The following is a 19777-nucleotide window of genomic DNA, read 5'->3' on the forward strand; positions in this document are numbered from 1 at the left end:
AAATTAACCCTACATTGCTGGTAGTAGGCATCAGGGTACAAATAACATAAAATCAAGATAAATTCAAAACTAATTTATGTTTGCCATTTGAATGCTTGACATTCTGTGAACTCATAATGCTTAATTCCTTCTCAAAATGTCTGTTTGCCACCATTTAGAAGCAGGAGGAAGACAAAGAGACTTACACAGAGCAAGTTACAGGCAGCATGTATCAGACGGGCAGCGGACTGGATTAACACAGAGACTGTGGCACCCAAGTGACCAGGAGCGGCTGGCAGGCGGGCTGGTGGGCTGACCTCCACAGAGAGGTTGCAAAAACTCCCCGGAGTCCAAACAGAACTTCCCAGGATGGCAGAACAGCTGTGGCTTTCTGACTTCTTCCCCCGCCCCTACCCCATTTTGCCAAAACTGCTGATGATTTCTTCAGGGCCAGGCTGGGAAGGGGGTGGGGCCGTGGGCACTGCCCCCAGGACTGCGCTTAGCCAGGCACTCAGCACCATTCTCAGCCCCATCGTCTGGGAAGTGGAAACCTCCCGAAAGCCCACCTGCCCTCTACCCTCTCCTTCCCACCCACCCTCTTCCTCTTTCTCCCTCTCCCAGTTTCTTGCTTACTCCATACACAAAGTGGAAGAAAGTCCAAAGAAACTGATTGAAGTTGATGTCCTGGATAAGGCACTTGTCTTTCAGCAATTTCTCTTTTTCTCTCTCTCCCTAGTTCTTTGCTACTGCCATTGTCTCTAATAATGCAAGGCTCTCAGCCCCTAGGGCTTACCAGATAGCCCCCAGATATACCTAATTTGGGGACCTATTTCAAAACATTCCTCATTCCCTGAGGTCATCCTGGGCCACTGGATTTCATACACTCCATGCTGTCTCCCTCAGAAGCGGTAACAAACATATCCAGCTTCTACATGTCTTCCCCTCTTCACACCAGGGCTGTGCTGAAGGACTGCTGAGGAACGGCAGTGGGCGGGGCACTTATGTGGAAGCAACAGAAGATGGACAGGCCAGCAAGAACTGCCCCTTTCCCTTCTTCCTGCCCTTCGGACAACTCACCAGTATTGCTTACAGGATGTGGATGGGAGAAGTAAGGGAGCTCAGTTCCAGGCACTTTATGTACTTTATTGCACCTGACCTTCATATCAGCTGCATTTTACAGAAGAGAAAAGCCGAGGGCCAATACATAAGGTGCCTTGCCCAAGGTCATTTGGAGGCAAACAGCGAACCTGGGATTCTGAACACAAGTCCTCTTGAAGTCAAAGCCTTGGTTTGCTTCTATGGGCAGTGGTACTGGGGCTTTAGTCTTATATCCAGACACATACTATTCAAAATCTAGGTTCTCCTTGGTTTAGAAGTCACAGCAGTCCCAGCCTAGAAATCCCGGGGAGCTGGGACTAAGAACCCAGAAAAGGCTCCACCTGACACCCAGTAGAAAGTAGACATCAAGCTCCCACTATGAGAAGGGTAAGGAGGAGATCCAAAACAGTCATCTCCACTGCCTGTCCCACTCTTTTGGAAGAGGAAGGGATCCCAATAGAAATCTAAGAAACTTTCCCTCTGGGGTCCCACAGGAGAATTCACCTCTGGCTATAATTTGTTCTCAGGGCCTCAAACAAAAGTGAAGAAGTCAGCTGGGGTAGATTGGGAGAGGATGGGCATAGTAGAGAAAGTGATAAAACTAGTGTTCTTTTATGCCAATTTCATCTGAATTACATCTACGCCTTTAAAGCACTTGAATTCTGGCTCCCAAGTGGCTGAGCTGGCTTGCTCAGGCTCACGTCTAGGGCAGACGGCCAGTGTGCCTACAGCACTTGGTGTGACCACCTTAAGGTCACTCCTACTCAGCCTCCTTCTCTACCCCTTTTGCCCAAGTCTCAGCTTCCGGTCTGTCAGCTCTTGGAGGACAAGCATTACGCCTGATTCCACAGCAAAGAGATTCCAGGGCCCTGTTCTTGGTGGCAAGCCCTCATTAATACTCTGTAAGTGAAGCCATAAGGCTCATTAATCCTGACAGAACAGGAGTTGGGACATCAAGGAAAATTCTTCCCACTGTCCCCACTTTCCAAAGACAAATAACTAGAGGACTATCTGTCAGAGCGTGCCTTAGACACATGGTCTAGGGCAGGGGTCCCCAAACTACAGCCCGCGGGCCGCATGCGGCCCCCTGAGGCCACTTATCCGGCCCCGGCCGCACTTCCGGAAGGGGCACCTCTTTCATTGGTGGTCAGTGAGAGGAGCATAGTCCCCATTGAAATACTGGTCAGTTTGATGATTTAAATTTATTTGTTCTTTATTTTAAATATTGTGTTTGTTCCCGTTTTGTTTTTTTACTTTAAAATAAGATATGTGCAGTGTGCATAGGGATTTGTTCATAGTTTTTTTTATAGTCCGGCCCTCCAATGGTCTGAGTGACAGTGAACTGGCCCCCTGTGTAAAAAGTTTGGGGACCCCTGGTCTAGGGCAAGGGTCCTTAACCTGACATCCAAGGGTGGGCTTCAGGGATCCTAAACCCTGTAATTCTTTGTGTGGAATTTTGGCCTGCAGAGCTCCAACCTGGGCCGTTTCCATGTTCTACAGCCGCAGAGCCCTCGGGCAGAAACCCCCCCCCCCCCCCGCGGGAGCACAGCCCCTCCTCCCTTAGGCCCCGGCCACGACAGGCAGGCACAGGACTTCACTGTGCCCACCTTGTTGGGAATGTTACTAGAGGTTGCATTCAAGTTCCCCCTAGGTAAGGATCAATCACACTTCTATGGCATCGCCCTAGCCGGAAGCCACTGCCCAACGCTCCATTTTGAGCACCAGCTGTTAAACACCGCCTCCCCCCCTTCACTTTCCCTGTTTAAAATGTAGAATCTCAGGGGAAGTCAGATCTAAAACTTCCGTTACTTCTTCTTAATTACATATATCGGTTTCCCGCAGCCTGCCAAGCCTGTCCTTCTCCTCCAACCACACGTCTAATGGGGTTTGTTCTTCAGAAAGCCGTTCTGACAGCTGCTATGCCCTGGTTTCTCCAAGGGGTCGGTAACTGACTTGAAGTTCATATATTTTTTTCCAATTAACCCTTATGCTTATGTGTTGGTAATTTCCAGCCATCATCTCTTTTTTTAAAAGGTTAGAAGCTGGCTCTCAGCTATCTTTCCAGACCTCTGTGATTCCTCAGCGGGCAGCCTTTGACCCTGCGCACTTCTTGTGGAAGGCATTGGAGAATCTGCCATTAAGACCTGAGGTAATTTATTCCACTCTTTTTAATTAATGTTTCAAAAACCTCCCCAATTTTAACTTGGTTTTGTGTTCCCTAACCAACGCTAGAATCCAGATTTACACACACACACACATACATATACACACATACCCACAAACACACATACACATATGTGACTGTATGTTAATAACCAGTTCTTAGTTCTACTTCTAAGAAAGTAAGGGTACACCTCTTTCTCCTTTACTAATCCTGTTACAATTAAAGTCCTTACTATTTTTATTTCTTCATCTTTTCTCAATATGAAAATAATATACCTTATTGTAAAATTTGGGGAATGTAAAGAAAAATATAGAGACATGAAATAATAATTCTTTTGCCCCAAATCCTTTTATCTTTTGCATAATATGTTGACCTTGCCTTCTCAGGTTTCACAACCTTTACTATTTCTAAATATGCTCACCTGCCCATCAGACGCATTTTTCTTTTTAGAGCATATTCTTTCTTTATCAGTTCAGGCTTCATCAATGTTTTTTCCACCAACATAGCAGGCTGCTCTTCTAGGCTGACTCAAAACAGAGGCGAAGAAGAAAGCCTGGACTTGAGACTCAGAAAAGCTGTAATTGCATTCCTTCTTTTTCTTCTTGACTACACAATTTTGGACAATCACTAGAGCCCTCTGCACCTCAATTTCTTCATCTATAAAATAGGGATAATAGTTCCCACCTAGCATTCTCCCTTGTGTGTTCTTAGGAAGATCAAAATAGATGTCGGGAAGAAAATACAGGAGAAAGCCCTTGGTAAACTTAAAGCACTCCAGAAATGTAAGTAAGTGTGATTATTACAATCCAAGTTGGTTTGTCTTTGCATCTGTCATTTTCTTTCACTGAAAACCTTCTTTTCTTTCTCAAAATTTGTTTATTCTTTACAGGTGTCCTTCCTGACTTTCATTTTATCCTGTGCTTCATCAGTTTATGGTCACTTTGCCAAAAGCTCGTTTCAACTTTAAAATCCTTGATAAATCGGTTCCTATTTGTGGGCACCTTCCGCATTATTTTTTTGTACTAAGAAGTCATGTTCTCTCAATATTCTAAGAACATTGTCAGCTCTTGGCCATACTTCCCTCTCTTGCCAGCTCTGTTTTGACGAGATACTCAAAGAAGTCAAAGCCGATTCTGATCTGGAAGTCCCTAAGTCAGGACATGGGACACTATGCATCACACTCTTGCCACCAAAACTGGCCCTGACTAGGCTGAGGCCAGGGGCCATCATACTAATGAATACTTACTCTGTGACAAGTACTGTTCAAAGTGAAATAATTCAAATTTTGCAATAACTGAACAGTCACAATTATTAATAACTCATCCTAAAGGAAGGATTCAGGCGGAACAGAGACGTGAAGACATTTGCCCAGCTAACTAATGAGGGGAAGGACAGAAACCCTGGCTGTCTGACTCCTGAAGTCTGCTCTCAACTGCTGTTTTCCAAGTAAGTTCTAAAAGGAATTTTCCTGGCACCATATTCATGAGAAAAGATCGAGGAGGATGCAAGTCAGTTGACCCCCAGGATCCCCGAAGTGCCATTGAAGGAAACAGGAAAACTTAAGGAACCTAAAGGTGACAGCAAGCAGTTGAGAAGTACAAGTACTGGTAATACAACCCACTTCATCCTCTGCAAAACTCAGCAATAATTACACTAATCACATTTCCAGGCATTCTGGGTATGTCCTATATCTAACAAGCACATCAGGAGAACGAGGTCCCCAAGATTCATCCACATCCAAGTCCTAACCACCCGTCAAGTTCAGTTGTGTACACCAGCCTCACCACATTGACCTGGACACACAGTATGCTTTTTAAGTCTCTGATGTCCAAAGTCAACTTGTAAACATTTCCTACAAATCTACAGAGTATAAAACTTCAGAGTGTAAGCTCGAGCCAGATGTCTGGGTTCAAATCCTGCCTCTGCCACTTAAGCTAAGCAAGTTTCAATTTCCTTGTGTCCCAGTATCCCCACCCATAAAGAGTAGATAATGACTGTATATGCCTCCTAGGGTGGTCGGGACTGTTCAGTTCATTATTGCATGCAAAGCACCAATAATTAGCGCACGGCCAGCAGGCCCAGAGGCCAGGGTAGCACCTATTAGTTACCCTTACCCCGTATGCCAGCATTCTGTTAGACACACACAGGGCACAGGGCAGAGGCTGTTTATGCCCTTAAAAAATTCACAACCTGGGTAGGGAGAACAGGGTCACAACAAGGGTCATTTCAACCCAGGGGCTATGAGAATCTGAAGAGGGCAGTGACTCCAGGCAGGTGGGGCCAGGAAAACAGGCGCAGAGATCCCAGGGCAGAATTTTGAAGGAAGAACAGGAGCGAAGCAGGCGAGGTAAGGTGAGGAGCCACAAGAGAAGGCCTGAAGTACAGAAGAGCCTTCACATTACCCTTTCCTTGGCTTGGGTTGCCATCTCCATCTCCGCTCTTTTTGGATTGTGTAAAGATAAGCTTGCAAAAAGCAGTTCTATACATAAAGCTAGAAAGATTAGTCTTGCTTTCCTTTCTGACAAGCATTTATCCAGTTTTCTAGATAAATACTGTGAAAGGGAACCTCAGAAGGAGACGTGGACCACAGATTAAAAACGACAGGTCACAATTCCTGGGTGCTGCTCTGCGTTCCAAATGCTGGTGACTGTCACTGCTATCCGTCTTGCCCATCAATTATTTGCCACTCTCTTGCCCACTGGGAGTAGATGTCTTGTACCAAGGGCCATTGAAAAGTTTTTACTTGGGGCAGGAGGTAGTTATAAATAAAAACGTTGTATGTGTGTATATTAAACTCACAGTTTGAGGGGATTCGTTAAGTTTCCTCAATGAATCCAAAACACACTCTCTCCCCTAAAGACTTGACTTTACAGATGAGGAGGGGAGCTCAGCAAAGAGAGGTGTGGGCCTTGCCTGAGGTGCACAGAGCAGAGGCAGCACCGAGATCGGACCTGCTTTCCTGGCCCCGTGGCCAGCTCTTTCCACAATACCACTTTGCTTCAAATTACTTGAAAGGTAGTACATGTGGTAAAAAACTAAGGTGACTGAACTCTATGGGGCACCAAGAAATGGCCTCTTTTCTTAGAAAAATAAAGACATAGGAAATTTAACTTTTGTGTTATATGTTGATTTTTATAAAAGTGCCCTCTGAGTCATTAGTTGATGCAAAATTTCAAGCAAAATTAGCCCCCCTGTATTCTTTTTGAAATGAGGTGAGTGTAACTCACAGAACAGTAACAATACTTCCTGTTCGTAATAAAACCCAGTACCAAAGCAGTATTCCTGACGGCCACTCTCTTACATTAACCATTAGTCTCCACTCAAAGTAATAATTTATAAACGGGTATGGGAAAGAAACAGGTACAAGAAAATGAGTAATCTTCAAAATGGTCAAGGTTAAACGAGTAGAGAGAAGAGACCTGTTTCCTCCTAAAGGAAGTAGTCTTCAGTTCGGAGGTGAAGTATATTTACGGAGTGATAGGAAGGGGCTAAAGAGGGGGAGCCCAAGCTTTAACTGTTACGTGAAATTAAAGAGACGCTGACTGCTGGCGCCACGAATTTCTCACCCTTTGTTCTCACTAAATTAAATGAAGGTTCCAAAATTTGCTATTTTATAGGCATGCCTTTTTCCACTTGAAAATAATTTCACTTTTTGCAAGACAAAGGCCAAAGGGAAAGGATCTAGAAGAAAGTCACTTTCACCGAAGTTTCAAAGACAGGCTGTTTCTGGCAAATGAGCTCGTATGGGCTCCTCTACATACCGCATAAACCTTCATCTTCCTCTACATGGCAGTGGCTCTCTATAATTTAAAGAATCAGGGGTTGGAATCAGAGCACAGAAGTTGAAATCCTGGCTTGCTGCTTATAGCTGTGTGGCCTTGAGCTCTCTAATCCCTACTCTGGTCACCTGAGGAACAAAATAATAATTGTCAGCCTTGTGGTAAGGATTAAATGAGATAACATATGTTAACATAACCCAAAATACAGTGGGCATACCATAAATACCTATTGCCAATTCAAGGCCCAATTTCAACAGAGAATTGTCTTAAGCAAAGGCAAGGCAATTCCTTTTTGGATAACTGTTATATTTGTACTGACAGCAATAATTCTTAGCATTTTTATTCCACCATTTTTTTCCTAAAATGATCTACAAATTCTGGCCACCTAATTCCGTGACCCTCTCCTGCCCTTCCCTAACCCCTATCTCGGCTGCATAAATGCAGATGTATCAAAAAACTGGATTCCCTGCTATGGTGACTGAAAGACCATTTATACATTATTACAGTCAACCTTGAGTTTTATGTCAAAATGAAAGCATCATTGTAAATAGGGACAGAATAAAAAGGGGAGGTTGAGAAGGTGAGTAACCATTATCCTGTTAATTCCAGAAAGCCCAGCACAGTGAAGGTGATTGGGAAGCACAGGGAATCTGTTCCAAAAGCCAGCATAAAAACAGAGTTTAAAAAAAAGAGAGAAAATAAAAATAATATGTGCATGAATAACTTGCTATTGCTTCTTTCTAGGTGGGAAGAGCAAGCAAGACTCTCGGGGTGAGACAGTCTTCGACGTGGATGGACCTTAAGGACTGGCCATCGTTTACATGGAATTTGAAGGGAAGAGGGACAGACAGCATAACGAGTGATGAATGAGAGCTTTTGAGGAAATGCCCTTATTAAACACAAGGTAAAATGAAGCTCAAAGACACGAGGCACTAAGAAACAGGTATATGTTCATTCTGTCAGCCACTAGATACTCTCATCTATTCAACCAAAGAATTCTGTAAAATTCAACCAAAGAATCAAGCATTTATAAAAGGCTTAAATCTGTCAACAGTATCCTAAATGCACATTCATTTCCATTATCTCTTTAAACAACAACCAGCATTTGCTGAGCACTGCCCATATGCAGAGTATTCTGCTCAACACTGAGGACATAAAGTGACATAAAGTATGAATTTTGTCCTCATGAACAAATGACAAATTAATCAACAAACAAATTACTTCTCTTATATATGCAGGCTATATAATAACCCATTCAGTATTTTTTCTTGAAAATGCCATGGGGGTCAACATTCTCCTACCCAAGAAAGATTTTCCAAATCTGAGCACCTATATTTGGCCAGGGTAGGGTTTCTTCTGCAGTCCTTCCTCCTATGGGGTCAACCAAGAGATATCTGGAAATTCAGATCAATGAGTACACTTCGTAGGTTTTCCCTAAATATTTCGTGTCTCACACTTCTGCCTGTCCCACCCAACACCAGCAAGAGTCCAAACCACACTCATAACCTCTCTCTCACATCTCCAACCATGATTAACAGCTGTCAAAAAAAAACAAACTAGTGTTTCTATTTTCTTGTAGTTTGGCTTTTTAAAAGAAGACAGATCCATAAATCTGATGTTTTTCTCACCTCTGTACATTTATTTTAAATTTTATTTTAAAATGGGGAAGAGAGGGAGTCAAAAAGAAAAGATGTGAGAAAACGATTAACCTGGTCAGCCTGATAATCAGTAATTAAAGTTACAGTCAGAAAAGAACAAAGCTTAGTGCCTCCTACCCTCTTCCTCCTCTTCATGCCTTTAATATTCCACTTCAGGCACTGAGAGGGAGGGTAACAGGGTTAGTGAATTCCAACCAGCCCTAAGATAATTGCACCATTCACACCCCTCACCAGTCAATCAGGGTCTGCTTATCCAGTGCCATTTATTAATAGTTTTCCTACATTTGCTGGGTTACAAAGGAGTGAAATGAGGCTTCCTGTCCAAAACAAGAAATGGGGCACCCTCAATAAGGACTAAGTAGAACAAAGGATGTTTGCAGAAGCACGGCTCACTCGCCCTATTTCAGAGTCACACCTGTTTTAGGACTGTTAAGGAAAAGAGCTCCCTAACTTTCCTAACTGTCAACACCAGGCCTATGTCCGTGTTGATGGAGCTCAGGAACAGGGTAAAAAAGGCTCTGTTCTTAATTCCACACCAGTTCCACCCCTTGGATGCGCTCTGTACACTAAATCCCCTCTGATTCCAATTTCTTTGACCCTCTGTTAGTCCTGTAACAGTTTCACAGTGATAGGATCTCGCTCTACATGTTAAAATGCTGCGTGATGTTTACAGCTAATAGGGGCCTTGTCAATCATCTTGCCCAGTGGTTCTCAAATATGGCCGTACATTAGAATCCCCTGGGGAATTCTTAAACTACCACTGCCTGGATTCCTCCCTTGGAGATTTTCATTTAACTGTTTGGTGGATAGCCTGGGCAAGGACATCATTGTTTTTGTTGCTACTGCTGTTGTTGAGGGTGTGTGTGTGTGTGTGTGTGTGTGTTGAAGCTCTGCAGGTGATTTTGTTATTGAACTTAGAGAAACAGCGCCTTCTCAGGTCTGGCGTTGCTTCTCTTTCTCTCCCTTCTCCTTGTCCCTCTAGGCACAGCTTTGTCCTTATGCCTCCACCACTCTGCCCCTAAAGTCACCTTGGAATAAATGTCCTTCAAGTCAGCCAGTGGTGGCATTTGCTAATCCTCATACCTTAATATCCAGGATACTCCATTTATATGGGATGGATCTGAAGCAGTCTTCAGGCCAAGCTCATGCTAATAAAATGAGTATCGACCAGAATACACAGAGAAATGGTGAAAGAGGAGGAAAGGGCGGAGAGAATGGGGAGCAGAAAAAGATGCAAGTAAAATTTAGAGGAATGTCCATTTAAAACTCATCTGCCGTTAGGCACCAATGCTACAGTTTAACGAAGTAGTGGCTAAAGCTGTCTTTTCATCATCTCTACTCCTGAGTATCCCCATAAAGAATACCTCTGACATCAGGTCATTTTTGAAAGGCTACCAGGAGGATTCTGGGATTCCCTGGGAATAATTGAAACCCTCTTCTTCCATCAATCCCCTTCGCCGCTAAAGAAAGCAGCTAGTGTCTGAATGGCACAGCAACTGTCTACCTCACTGCTGTAGGAGCACATGGGCTAAGCTGGTCCTTCATTCTGAGTAGCTTGGCCTGGGCTCGGATCCAGCTCTCTCCTTGGCTACAAACCAACCAGCAGCTGTCCCTTTCTTTATAATGGCCATCAACAAAGTCGGTTGCAATCCAGTGGTCTAAAATGACAATTGTATCATTTGTTCATTCTAGAGGCAAGCCTAATAAACAGGGCGAGGAGTCACTAAGTGTAGAATCACTAAAGCAGAAATTGGAGCCTCTTCCCTTTCCTTTAAAAAAGACCCTGACTGTGTTCTCTGCCTCATCCTTTGGAATCCAAAATTCCTCATAACTTCAGCAGCACCCTCCATATTGCTCTTCTCCCCAAGTTAAGGGAAGCAAAGAAGTGCAAGAGGCCCACCCTTTATACCAGCAGGCTTCTTCATCTGCCCTACATCCTCCTAAAATGACCATTCTCTCCTTCTACAAAACTCTTATTTATCCTTAAAGACAGAGTTGAGCTGTCAATCCCTCCGTGAAGCCCACCTCGTTCTACCAGGCTTCTCTTTAGAAGAGCTCACCTCAATATACGATGACTTTCTTACACACCTCCCCCATTAAACCCTGAGCCACTAGAAAGTGCCGACCAGAGCTAATTCTTTTTCATAACACAGTCTTTGACAAATATTGGTTCTTAACAAACATTTGTTGAATAATTGAGCAGACAAAAAAAGGCATTAAAGTGAAAAGAATAGATAGTGTGAAAGAAAAGAGATTATGAGACATTAACAAATAGATAAACCAAGGAGCAGGAGAACATGAAAAGAAAGAGATTAATCAGTTATGTGAAGGACCAGAATAAGAATGAATAGAGGATGAAAGGGGAAAGAGGCGAACGAGATACACGGTGGAAGAGGGTTGTAGAGAGGAGATGGGTGAACTTAAATGCATAGGTCCCTTTCTGGGGTTTTTTTCTTTTTCTTTTTTTTTTACTTTTAAGAACAAAGCAGAAGTGCTGGGAGTCCCAAAAGTAGATTATATATGTGGAATTGCCAGTGTTAACCCTGACATAGAGTTAGGTGCGGCAATGATATATATACATTGAAGATGCATGGTCCAGCAATTTTGGCACAACCAGAGAGATTGCCAGAGACGCAGAATCTCGGGTACCACGTCAGACCAACTGAATCGGAACGTGCAGTTTAACAAGATCGCCAGGTGACTCCTCTATACAATCGAATTTAAGGAGTGCTAACACAGATATTTGAAATTCAGAGATAACCTCTATACCTCGCTGTAGTGACTGGTGTGGTGCACAAAGCTCTGGCACTAAGCAGCTACACAGCCTTAAGCAAAAGACTCAATGTCCCTGCATCTCAGCTTCTTCATCTAGTAGATGAGAAGGTCAGAGTAGATGCCTTCTGAAGTGTCACAGAGCCCTGATATTCTTCATTTCATTTAACATCATAACTTCAAACAGTTCCTACACCCATGAGGACAAACAACAAATAGTATCATCTACTAATTAAATATTTCACTTCCTCTCTCCATTCATTCATTTAATATACTTAACTATGTATTTTGTGCCAGTCACTACGCTAAGTACAAATGATTCCAAATGAAAAAAACAACCCTCCCTGCCCTTGAGGAGCTCACAAACTTCTTAAAGAAACAGGGCATGTAAACAAAATAAAGATAAAGTGTACAATAACCACCACTAGGCACTCGTGATGCCCAGAAAACAGAGCACGTATTCTGCTTGGGGCAGTCATGGAGGATTTCAACAAGGGATCGATGTGTGTTCTATCTAGGTCCTTTCTCTGTCAACTTCAGCTGAAAGCACTAGGAAGTAAAAGACAAAAATAAAGTGGTTGGAGAGCAACAGGGTACCAACCAAAGGTTCCTGAACATACCTCTCTGGGTTCACAGAACCCCCAAAACTCTTTCACCCAATAGATCTGGTGCAATGGCTGCAGACATACCAGTAACAGCCACCGGTAAATCTCAGAAACCTACCTCCTCTGAATGATGCCTGCTCCCTCATCCGTTCCTCTATCATCTGCATCCCTCCGAAAGATAATATCAATTCAAACGCTAATCTAGTCTCCCTGGAGACTTCTTCTTGTGGTTGCAAAGAGGGGATTCACTTTAGTAAATGTGAACAATTCATTAGACCGGTAACTCTTTCAATCTATATTTATTTACAGAGATCCAATTATATGCACGGTGCCAAAAACGGAAAATGTAGTTTAATGAAAGGATGAAATTTCTAGAATTCTTAAGGAGAATATAGGATGGCAGTGAGGGAAAAGAGCTTATTCACTCCTGACCCCAGCAAGTTACAGGAGATGAGTTGTTCTGTCTGCCAGAGGCTTCACTGTTTAGGAGAGAAGGCTAGCATTTAGAACAATAGTTTTCCAATCTTTAGAATCTTTTCCCTTACTTTTCCTAGCTTCCATAGGCTGATTTTTTTTTGTAATGGTTTTTTCGCATACAACCTGTCCTCTCTCTTGCTTCCTTCTATATTTCATAGTTCATAAATACTAACAAAATTTTTGCTTTAACCTGTTAGTAGTAGTGGACATGTCACCTTCATTTTCATATTCTTGAACATGAAATTAGAGGGGGAAAACACTGTATCCTGACTTCATCACACCCATGGAAGAGAAGGGGGAATGTTTTACAAGCTAATGGTGATGTGGCCAACGGCTGGATCAGCTGTCTTTTCTCCCTGTCAAGAACCACTCAACCTACCAACCAATTTCAGTCCGTGTGTTCACCCCCCAGGTGCCCACTGTCCCTCCACACACAAAGCCAGCTGTGTGTACATGAAGGTCAAGGAAAATGGTCAAGGTTCTGAAGCCATCTTTCTGGAGGTAAAGCAGGAATACAAAATCAAGGTGCCTGCTGTTCCTCCCTTCACCAGAGGAAGTCGCTCTTCTCACTCAGCCTAAGAGAATGGTACTGGCTGTGCAAAGTAGTGACTACAGAATTTTTTTTCTTCCTTCTCCTTTTCTGTCACTTTGTCTCCTTGCTTATTCCCTTTGTCTGCATGCACTCTTGTCATAAATTACACATATACAGTGGCAAAGCCAAGACTCTTCGGACAGACAGCCTTCCTAGGGACAAATCAATGGAGAGAAGAAATAAGACACTCTGGAGTCCACACCCTGCTCCTCTCCTTGCATGTTAACATCTACCTCTCAGATGCCACATCATTCTGTGTTCATGGCTCCGTCATGCTTTGCTGCACCTGAATATGGAGACAGAAGACAACCATGCTGTTCTGATTCCCTTGAAATCACCAATCTAATGTTCTTAACCACACTTTCCTGGGAAGTCTTTATTTCCCATGAATTTTTTCTTAATTGTGCATCATGAAGGCTCCTCCATTAAAATTAAATTTGCTCTTCCTCCCTCCCACCAGCAGCCACATCTCTTTCCCATGCAACCCACATTGTGTGTGTGGCGGGGGGGGGGGGGGGGGAACACAACAACAAAAGGAGAGAAGACAAAACAGAACCCAGTCAGCTCTTTGTGCTATGAGAGACAAGAAAGAGTGACAATGGCCCTGAGACAGCCCAGAACACCACTGAGTGACACAATCTGCTCAGGAGGTACAGGGACACCTCCCTCCTCCCCAGGGGCTCTAAAATGGCTTTGGGCATGGAAAAGGCACAGACCACCTGTGGGGATTCCTCCTAGATTCCTAACAAGCCCTTTCCAGTTGGAATTTCATTCTTTTCTCTTTATAGCTTTCCTATCACCTGGTCCTCCACTTCCTCAGAATCCTCACCTTTTAACCTTTTGTCCTTTGCCTAGTCTTCGGGCCAACTAAAGGTGACGTGGAACCTGGCTTAATCCCTTTAGCAACCTAGATGAGTGTGGCTGAGACCCTGTCTAAAGGACTTCTGTCATCCTCATTGCCAACAAACACAACAAGTACCAGGAAGGCAGATGAGGGCATGCGACCTTTGATGCCCACCTCGCCTTGCTCATCTGTTCCTAGGAAACCATCACACAGGGAGCTGCATTTCCCACCCATATCTCTGTTCTATTTTGAAGTAATTTTAAGAGTTCATTCTCCACTTGAAGGAGTAGAAGCAGATGGGGAACCAGCTCAGGTATCTCTAAGGGAACATGAGGAGAACATGGTTCAAAGTGAGATCCCACCCTCTCACTTGGATAACACCATCATTACAGGTTAGTGGTTAAACAATAAACGTTCAAAAGAATGAACCCTGGGGGAGGGGAGTAGGGAATATGGTTCATATTCATCTTTAGACAATGAAGAACTACCTTCTACGGTGATGCTGGGAAACAGGGACCTTCCACTACTTCCCCCACATCCCTTCAGTAGTTCAGCTTATTTTAAAGTATTATAAAAAAAAAATAGCAGAATAGAAAGATTTGAAGGGAGAATACTTTAAGAAAGATTATTGATGCTAATGATTCTGCTCTGCTCTTTTGAAGACCTTGATCTCAACCGGATTGCTGCACCTGGGCGCCCTCAGAGCCTGTGGCCACACACCCAGTCGGCCGAGGAGAGGAGCTCCCATCATGGCCCTTCAGCACATGGGCACTCTGGTTTCCCCAGGAGTTGTCTTGGATTACATGAGGAACTAATTGAAGAGTCATTAGTTAAGTCTTTTCCATTTCTCCTGCTATTTCTCTTTTTAAGTACATGAAAATACTGCCAAACTACATTTCAAATATTGTAAAAAATGATGAGAGGGGGGAAAAAATAAAAGCATTAATTCTATTCTGAGGGTACAAGACTAACACATGCAAACGGCACATCTCTTTGTTCAACACAAAGGCTCACGTGTCGAATCCTGCACCCCTTCCACATGCACAGCATTTTAGAACTCTGCAAGATAGCCATTTTGCAAGAGTGTGGAAGTAACAGTTTGCTTGGAGGATGTGTGGGTATAAATAGATGTGTAGACAGAAGGAGAAATTTACAGCTTAAAAATAATAGCACATGATAAAAACACAAATTAAAAGCAGAATATTGACAGAATTCCTTTTTTCCAAGCTTCAGATTTCAGTCCTCTAAACCTGCAGCATCCCTCCATTCCAGGTGTTCCTAGACCAGCCGGATTCCCCACCTAGACCAGTGCCTCTGCAGTAGGCCTCCCGGGCTCTCTGGGCCCAGTGTCAAACCCCTTAGACAGCAAGTGTACTTCGGGACAATAACCACAGTATCTCAGTCATTATCTTCATTTTTTACAAAGGGCACAGAAAAGGATGGCTAGGAAGGTAGAGACAGGAGATAAGAGAGAGAGAGGCATGGAAGTGGCAAAGGGGAAAGCCAGCTGGGGATTGGGGGTAAGATTTCTAGATTCCCATAAAAATCAGAGCTTTAGCCTTGGGTGAATAAAATGATATTTAACTTGAAAATCACACAGGTTTCCAAGTCATGTCTGCAATAAAATTTAAAAAAATTTTTTAAACCTTATGCCATTCAACACCCTCTGTTCCTATAGACATCCACCCCCACAGCCTCCCCAAAACCCAAAACCTGTTTGATGAGGAAAGAAAAGAAATAACAGGGGAGATTTTCCCCTTTGTAATAATAAGCCTTTGCCCCAAACAGCATTATTTTAATATCGTGTTACCTTTTCTTCCAAAAAAAAATCCACTTGAGGGACTTAAAGAGAGAGAAACAAGGAATCCCTTACCCCAGGTGGAAAGAAAATACAATAGAATGTGTCTTACCTTGGTTTGTAGAAGCCAAACCTCTAGAGGGTCGGATTAAGGCAGTGAGCATGTTGGGGATGTCCAGGCTCCTCTTCTCGCTTGCATATCCACATAAGAAAGACGAAGGGTAAATGAAAGGAAGATCATTTAAAATCCAATTTTTCGTGAATTTTTGTTTTAATCTTGTGTCTTGAAGAGATGAAAATTTAAAGAAAAAGAAAAGATAGAATTCAAAGGTAAATCAGGGTATGGAGAGCAGCTCACAATGCAGAATCCAGAGTAATTATTCCGTTCGCATGTGAGGTTAGTGGCTGGGCTATTTTTTTAATTATTCCTCTGGCAATTACGGATTTTTGATTTTCGGAGCTTTAGTGGAGGAGGCTCTGTGTAGAGAAGCTGGGGGCCGGCTATGTCCCTCCGTGGAGCATGGTCATTCCCAAAGCGTCCCCTTCCTATGGGGGAAAAAAGAGGCGGTCAGGGTTTGATTCGAGTGTACCCCAGAGGGTAAGAAAAAGGCATTGTGAAAAAGGTATCAATTCGTTTTAAGGAAAAGGGGGTTGGAAACCCCGCATTTCCCACAGAGTGCACACAAGAGGAATTGAAAACAGCTGGCACCGGTCTATAAATAATTCAGAAAAGGTCTGGCTATACCATTCCTGGGACAAGCATGGATGAGAGGTGGGAAAGCCAACCTGAATGGAAGCGGGGAGAGGGCGGGAGGGAGAAAGAGAAGGAGGGAAGTGGGAAGGAAGGAGGCAGGGAGGGAGAAGCGGTACCACATAGCAACACACACTCACACACACACGCAGAAACACCATCCCCACTTAACTCGCCAGCAAGTGCGACCCCCAGCCCCATCTGCATTGCTGCTGACAGGTCTGTCTCTCTCTCCCCATTGCCTCCAGCAGCAGCGCCTCCTCCCACCCCGGGCTTGTGCTGAATGGGTTCTGATTGTGCATGGGGCGCACACTGGGCATTTCTTGGAAGGGGCACACTAACACGCGCACACACACGCCCCCGCCGCGCACGCGCCCCCGCGCGCGCACTCACACTCACCCCCGCGCACACTCACACCGCCGCCGCGCTGATGTGCAGCACACCGGGCTTCACCTGCAACGGGTCGATTGGACGGATGGTCGCGGCGCGTGGCTTCGGCCCAGGGCACCGATGCCCAGCCTCTCTGCTCGGTGAAGGGCTTAACCCCCCAAAAAAGACCAGAAAGAGCCCTACCTTTTAACCCTATAAAGAAATTTTTTTAAGCCACGTCCAAATTAACAATTGCAGGGTTCTGCTGGATTTAAGAGCTTTACCTAACACCAGATTGGGTTAACGGTACCACGGCTTCGACCCTTTATCTTGCCGACACCCCAAACCCCAACATTGAGACAAGAGACTCCAAAGCGAATATTGACGTACCGGCTCTGAGCGGCTCAGCGATTGCAGTCTCGGGAGAGGGGTGGCCGGGGATAGAAGGTTTTCCTTCACCTGCCAAGCAGGATTAAAAATCCGTCTCGAGGGTTTTGAAGTTCACGACTCTTCTTTGCAAAGCAGAAGAAAATGCATTTGGACGCCAGCACTTCTGGATTGTGGTGATCAAAAATCACCCTGACGAGCACTTTCAATAGAGCAAAAGCCCCGAGATTTCCTAGAGGTGAAGAAACGGAGGAAGTGGTTTCTGAGAGGGGGTGGGGGACCTTCCTTTCACAAAAAAGGGGGGGGGGTGGAGAGGCAGGAGCCGAGATCCCAGTTGGTGAGGATCGGAGCCGGGGGGAGGGGAAGCGGGCGGGGGCAGGCTATGCAAGTCAAGCTCAAGGCAGCAGGAGAGGAAGAGGAGGAGGGAGGAGGGGAGAGTAAGAAAAATGGGTATTAATCACCGGGGACGGGGCGGGAAGGGCGCGAGATCACAGGTTGCCTGATCTGGATTTTGGTCTCACACTCAAAAACGTGCCACGCACACACGCGCGCGCGCGCGCGTACACACACACACACACACACACACACCTACCTACCTACCTCTCACACACAGGCTCTGGTGGGATGAGATACCCACGAAGCCATAGAAGATCTTTCTGCTCCCAGGGTGTGTGTGTGCTCGCGTGTCCTCGTCCTCCACACCCCCCACCCCACCCCACCCCCAAACCCCTTCACCCCCTCACTCCAATTGCTAAGACTCTGGCAGAGGCAGCTTTCCACGTCATGTGCTGGGGGAAATGGGGTAGGAAGCGGGGAAAGACTTAACCCGAGGCCGTGGCGCCTCCTGCTGGCCTCAGTGAGGAACAGCAATGAGGAAGGGCGGCTAAGGGGTGGTGGGAACGAGACAGTGTCCCTGAGGGCTGCTGCTGGGATGCCAAGAGCATCTCAAAGGCAGAGCTGCAGTTTAAAATTTAAGACATTTGCTTTATGTTCCATAATCAGCCTTTGCTCCATACTTGTATCCAGTGTTCTGGGCGCAATTTTAAAGCCCGGTTCTTGCCTTCATGGAGCTTAAGATCTATTCTGAGCACATGAGGCTGTAAAACAGTGAGAAACAAAGCAAGGCAAATGTAATTAAGGGTTACATTGTATAGTACAGATCATGTATGTGCTTTGCTGACTGCTAGTGAAGGTTTGAGGAGTTAACGATCTTTATTAAAGTCGATTCTGTTATTTAAAGACTGTGAAGAGAGAAGATGAGACAGGTGAATAATCCCTGAATTAAACTAAATTTCAGGACATTTACAGCCCCACACTCTTATAAAAAGCCAACATCCATTCAGTTCTCTCCCTCTTAAGCTGTTTTCTATTTTAATAGCACTTATCACCACCTGTGTATTATTTTTATATCAATATCATTGTGCGTGCATCATTTTTATATTGATGCACTATGTCTTCAAAGATCCAGAATATTACAATGGTGGAACATTTCAGATGGGTTATATCATGAGCTTCTCATCCATGTTCCTGAAAAGCAACCATATGAACACACAGGTAATAATTCTGTGTGAAGTCGTTACACCCAGTATCTTGGCACTCTGGTCTGTGCGGGATACATCAGATGTATACTGAGTCTTGTAGACCAGGCAGCAGTCACATTACAGCTGAACTAATTCTTTCACGTTTTCTAGTTTTTGTTAGTTATAATCTTTGAATCGAAGTGTTTAAGATACACACAAACTCGTTAGCTTTACGTAAATACACAAATACAGTGCTCATCTGCAAATTATTCTATCTCGGTAATGGTACTGCTATTTTTCTAAGGTGGGGAGAACTGCAGAACCACCCCAGAGCTGCTATGCCTTTCTGTGTACAATGGCCGTGTATGTGCAGACTTCCAGTGGTCAGAACGTGAGTTCCAGGAGCAGTGCAGGATGCAGAGAACAAGGGCCCTGTGTGTCCTGAAACACTTTTTTTCTGAGTCTTCCAGGAATGCTCATTACCTTCAGAAGAAAATCAAGTTCACTCAAGGATTGACCTTTAATTCACTTTTTAACCTCATAGCTCACAGTCCCTTTCCTATCCCTAATTCCCTTCACTAAAACTGGACCCTTCTTTTCTGTTTTTTTCTTTTCTTCCTTTCCTGGACCCAGCAATTCCATTCCAAGCTTTTAACTTTTGCAAATGTAGAGGAAAAAATGAACTCTCTCCCTACTTAAGTCCACACTCTCCTTTAGTTTCTAGCTCAAGTTCCACTTCTAGAAACCAAGCCTGAATTGATTTCTCTGACAATTTCAAGGATGTTTAACTGAGGCGTGGCACCTCACCACCATCCTCCTGACTCCCGCCCTCTGCATTTGGAAATGTGAAGAAGAATTAGCATGATTGGTTATCAAATGACTGGGTGATGCTACTGGCATGTATGGTCCAGGCACCAAAGACACTACACATACATACCTGCATTATGAAGAACTATCCTAAAAGAAAATCTATACTTCCATAAG

The 19777-nt window shown here is 44.3% G+C and overlaps 1 protein-coding gene across 1 annotated transcript in view; it reads right to left on the reverse strand.

Moving 5' to 3' along the window:
* The window catches only part of GRIN2B (glutamate ionotropic receptor NMDA type subunit 2B), a 481700-nt gene extending 463733 nt beyond the window's left edge, over positions 1-17967 (reverse strand). Inside the window, exons 1-3 of the mRNA XM_066264523.1 lie at positions 17874-17967; positions 17277-17505; positions 15879-16312 (exon numbers count right to left, since the gene is read on the reverse strand). The gene's annotated coding sequence lies outside the window, so the exon portion shown is untranslated. The remainder of the gene's footprint in view (positions 1-15878; positions 16313-17276; positions 17506-17873) is intronic.
* Positions 17968-19777: the final 1810 nt, after the last annotated feature.

The sequence above is a fragment of the Saccopteryx bilineata genome, chromosome 1 (assembly GCF_036850765.1).
Source record: "Saccopteryx bilineata isolate mSacBil1 chromosome 1, mSacBil1_pri_phased_curated, whole genome shotgun sequence".
NCBI classification, from domain to species: Eukaryota; Metazoa; Chordata; class Mammalia; order Chiroptera; family Emballonuridae; genus Saccopteryx; species Saccopteryx bilineata.